The sequence below is a fragment of the Heliconius melpomene genome, chromosome 18 (genome assembly GCF_056956725.1).
Source record: "Heliconius melpomene rosina isolate 202511_hmr_F chromosome 18, ASM5695672v1, whole genome shotgun sequence".
NCBI lineage: Eukaryota > Metazoa > Arthropoda > Insecta > Lepidoptera > Nymphalidae > Heliconius > Heliconius melpomene.
Window position 1 is genome coordinate 16,891,940 of NC_140406.1, and position 5,561 is coordinate 16,897,500.

General features: G+C 28.6%; 1 long non-coding RNA gene across 1 annotated transcript; it reads right to left on the bottom strand.

Moving 5' to 3' along the window:
• Positions 1-3,573: 3,573 nt before the first annotated feature.
• Positions 3,574-5,388, bottom strand: LOC146529746 (uncharacterized). The gene is made up of 3 exons (XR_014879033.1): positions 5,143-5,388; positions 4,833-4,952; positions 3,574-4,557 (listed from the first exon to the last, which is right to left on the bottom strand). It is a non-coding gene; the product is annotated as an uncharacterized LOC146529746 (long non-coding RNA).
• Positions 5,389-5,561: the final 173 nt, after the last annotated feature.

The following is a 5,561-nucleotide window of genomic DNA, read 5'->3' on the forward strand; positions in this document are numbered from 1 at the left end:
ATAACTTTAACTGATATACATATAAAATTATTATAAACTAACAGAATATAATATAATTGTAGATAATTATAAATCCGTGTTTTATAATATAAACAATAACAAAAGCATCATTTATATAACATTTATGTACACAAGAACTGTATTATAAGTATAGTATAATAGAATATACATTATAGTAATATACTATGTGAAGCTTTAGAGATAATAAATAAAAACTTCTGTTACGTAATGTATTGTATTATGTAAAAACATAATAATTAAAATATCTGAACTAGCAATAGTAAGTTATGTTAAGTTTATAAAAAAATTATGTCAATAAAGCTGTTTTTTATTTATGTAGAATAGACGTAATGTTATTAAATATTTTGTACGAAAAATCATCTTTCATTTTAATTGTATTAGGTTTTTTTTATAGAGTAATTAAAACTGTGGTTTCATTTCAAGTAACAAAAACTATCTGTATAGAACGGTTTGGAATATATAGTGTTAAACATCATGATAATATAGTAATCTTAGACAAGGGTTGTCAAATAAAGTACAAACACTATACACATTCTAACAATTTTAGTAAAAAAACATAAATAAAAATTTATTTTGTATAGTCTGGCAAATATGTTATTGATAATGGGAAGCACGCGCGGCAAATTGCGCAGAAAGCGTATTTTGATGTCTGCACATAGACACCCGCTCACGCCGGACCGATTCCCCGTAAGGGCTCGCGGGGAATCGTTGCGGGGTGTGACCGGGCTACGGTACAGTCGAGTGCAACGCTATCAGTTCATTACTATGAAATATGAATATAATATCATATGATAGCATCATATATACGGAATGGCGTAGTAGAGCATATTTTTCTAGTAATATTATAAAAATTAGTAAAAAACACCAAAATGAACATATGGTAAATTGAAAAATTAAATAAAAAACTGAATTAAATTATTATAATGAGGCCACATACAAATTTTCTCAATCCAAATTCAATAAAAAAAGTAAAATTTAAAAAGTAAATTTAATATATAAAACAAGCAAACAAATACAAGATTTTGGCGTTAGGCAACATGCAAAATCAACTTATGGGTAAGTAAAAATTTTTTTAAATAATGGAAATAGAGGTCTTAACCAATAAATTATGTTAATAAATTATATCTCCAAATTAAATCAAAATTTTATTACCGTTTTATTTAAAACGTTAATTAATGCATGCAAAAAAGTAAAAAATAAAAATTGACAAATAATAAAGCAAATAATCAAAACGGTAAAAGGCATTTTTGTTTACAATTAATTATATTCTTGTTTGAACAATATAGTGTGAGCTCGATAGTACCTTTAAACATGTGTGGGTGCGAATTTCCTGTAAGGACGTAGCGCTCACACTGACGCAAATGGCAAACTATGGCAAAGGGATACCGCACTCTCATTTTTTGTACCTCAAAATTTATTGAAATAATTTACCCAATATTATTTTCTTTTATATAATCTTTAAAAAGTTTAAATATTGCCAGATATTTCTTTATTCATATTGCATAGTTTATAAGCTTGTATTATGCACACTGAATGTTTATGTTGTACATAAGTGTGTATATAGTATATACACATATACGTAAATATCATGTGCCATTAGTTATATAAGCAGAAGCTTAAAATTGATTAATTATTTATTGACTCAAAAATGTTATACTTTTCGGGGTAGTCTTGATTTTATTCTCGACAACAATGTATAAAACAGCTGATTATTTTGCGATATTTAGATATCCTCATTAAATTTTCGTTTTGTATAATTTACTTCAACATAAACATGATCAGATATTTTAATTATCGTATAGGTAAATATGATTTGCTAAGCGTGAGGTAAAACAACATAACAGGTAACACTGATCGAACGTTCTCTGCGCATACATATACTGCGCAATTTACCGCGCGTGCTTCCCATTATCAATAACATATTAGCCAGACTATACATACATATGTAACTACACTTTAATTTGTGCATGAAGTAGATTTACTCACCTCACCTCACCAAATGACATCATCAGTAAAAGCCCTAATATCCTTATGATTTTCATAACTTCGTGAAATTTACTTTAATATATACATTTTTGAAAACAATGATTACTACTTATTTTTCTTTCCTAATAAAAAAGCGTAATATAAAAGCTATGTAATGTTCCATCCTGTATTAAAAACTGAACTGCGTGCAATATCGCAAGTTGATACTTAACTGCTAGGAACTTTCTATATTATGTTAATATATGGAAGGGAACACAAAATAGAATAAATAATATAAAATATATTTGTATACATTTTATTTATTTAATAAATTAAATATTAATTTTATTTGTAAACACAATTAAAATTATTACAAAAATATAAATATAAAAAAAATATCTACTACTACATTATACCAGTCAGAAATATATCGATACTATCGATTGCATTGATGCTTTTCTGATTAGGAGATACGATACTATCGATAGTATTGTTTTCTTCTAAACTATCGATAGTTTCGATACTATCGAAAATATCGATCGCATAGCGTTTTTTAAATTAAAACTATCAATTGCGAAACAATCGATAGTTTGGCAACGCTAGGCCAAATATGTCTTCCCGGTTAAATTAGTAACTTTTAATAACAAATGAAAAGAGCGGGCATTTTGACATTGACACATTAAAGTACTATATTTGACAGTTGACATATTGTAGTACAGAAGTCTCCCAACTATATATTAAAAAGTGTGTGGTATGATGAGAGGCATTATATTATCTGTTGCACTAGTGCTGTGCAACAATACATCCTATATCTTATAAAACAAAGTCGCTTTTCGTGTCTGTCTGTTGTTTCTAACTCTTCTTCTTCTAAACCACCCAACGGATTTTGTTGCGGTTTTCACCATTAGGTCGAGTATTTTTCGTAGAAGGTTTATATATAGTTTATTATTTGTACATTCTTATGTAAATTAACATAAATACGATAAATATGTATAAAGTCCTACCCGTTGAGACACTTTTGCGCATGCGCTGCTTTAATGGTAAGTACTACATGAAAAAAATGTACTGGAGTATTGTTCTTCTTAATGAGATCTACAAAAAAGTTCGCGAGAGCATATTCGTATCTTTCAAGAATAACGTGTAGTGATCATTTTTCTGTCTAAAAATAATAATTTCAATATATTTTTTATTGTGAGTCATATTGCGAATAGTTTTAGAGAAAACCGCATTTAATTGTTGACACATCCCGCCGTTGACACATCAGCTGTATGTTACTCAAGTTTCACTTATCCCTTACTCTCAGCATATAAATAAGTATATTAGTTACGTTGGCCATTTAATGTAGACCAACACTGTCTTTTACTGTTTTTCATATTAATCAATACTTTAGAAGTTGTTACAATATCAAAAAATACCGCGCCCCGCGACGTTTTGCTTATACAAGCGCGTCCGCCGCGCCGCCTGCCTTATACGCATCGGTGGTTCAGTGGTAGAATGCTCGCCAGCCACGTGGGCGGCCCGGGTTCGATTCCTGGTCGATGCATTCTATTTAATTTTAATCACAGGCAGCCACATAGTGCTTGCTTTTCATCAGGGACAGAATACCCTCTTCAGCATTAACCACAAGCTCGAAAAAAAAACCCGCCTGCCTCTATAGCAACGAAGACTTAGATGCGTTTGCACGTATTGGATAATTGGAGTTGAATGCATTATTTCAGCGTGATATATTTGGTTTCATATTTTTTGTAGTAGTTATTAGTAGGTAGGTTTTGGTTTATAATTTATCCCGTTTAAAAATAGTCATTTAACTATATTTTAATAAGTACCTACTTGAAAAGATTAGTAGCACAGATTTAAAATTACGGTACCTACTAAAAAATTATTGCTGTGTAAAACAATTGGAAAATCCTTATTGAAACTACGAAAATGCGGGTTGCATTAGGGTTTAATTAATTTTCACATTATCTTAAGTGCTTTGCAAATATACATTACGTATATGAATAATCCAGTAGTAAAAGCGGGCGAAGCCGCAAGAGGGTCGCTAGTATTACATAATTATGTTACAAAATTGTGCGCAGCTCCTCACTAATATAGAACTATTATTTAATCATTCTATAACCTATCTCAATAGAGACAATATCCAGAGACTATAGAGTTCTACAGATGTCGCCACTCGCCACTTGTTTGACATTTGTTCGACGTAGTGACATGTGACGTATGACGTAGTGTAGTAGTGTCGTAGGTAAATAAAAGACCAACAGTATGAGGCTTTATTTCTACAAATTGTACAATATTATAAAAATGTACATTATTGAATATAATTAAAGTATGCTTTAAAAATACATTTACATTTTAAAACAAAATAAATTCAAACTAATTTTTACTATTATTTCAAATTTGATTAATTTGCATGTATTTTATTTATTGTATTTAATAAATTATAATTTTTGTAAATAAAAAAAAATCAAAATAGAGTAAATATTAAACTCGGACAAATGCTGAATTCTCTTCTTCTGTATATTGCCCCCTGAAGCTGATTATTATTGTAACAATGATTTCCAGGGATGAAGCCTAAATAATAGGAAAAAAAGAAATATTTAATATATTTTAAAACTTGTCATTTCCTTTCTTAAAATTTTTAATAATATTGCAAACATTCTACATTAAACAATTTAAGAATATATACCTAGTTTCATAAAGCTATATATATTTAAGTCATACTGATAAGATGTCAGACATTCTTGGTAATTACATTAATATGCTTCTAATGGACTGACTTCAATGTAAGATAAATTTTAATTTTTTTTTTGATAGTATATATAACAGACAAACAAAAATACTTTTACCTTGGAGGAAACATTTCATTATTTTAAGCATTTAAATGATTTTAATAATAATATCTGGATAATGTCCCATCATGCTGAGAATGCTGTACTTCTAATAAATATGACCTCATCAGTGAATACCTTAAAAAAGTGGACAAAATTATCATGATTTTCATCATAAGTAAACGTTGTTAATTTTATTTACCTTAAAATATATATTTTTGAAAACAATGATTACTAACTGTACTCTTGTAGAAAAATCTATATCTATACTGTTAAAATAAAAAAATAAATAAATATATGTTTATTATATAATACTAGTAGCACATACCGTTTATGTTGTCTTCAGTAAGTCATGTGTTAGTTACTATAAAATATTTTGACAATGCACTAACTCCATTAAACTGTGTGCTTCACTTCAATAATTTTTGGTGCAATAGAATGAGAATGCATTTAACTACATAAATCTTGTTTAACTTTCACTATCAAACTAAAATTATAAGAGAAACTGACTTATATATACTATTTATCAACTGATATACTAAAGTAATTGTCGTATGAAACACCTGTGTTTAAAAGCGGTCAAGTATCAACTTTAAATATATGGCGTTATATATACACCTAAAATCTCCGATACGCCATCTTGTACTTAAAAACTGAACTGTTTGCAATATAGCGATTGCAAATTTATACTTCAAAGGATACTAAGAACTTCTATATTTCGCTAATAGATGGCAGGGAATCAAATAT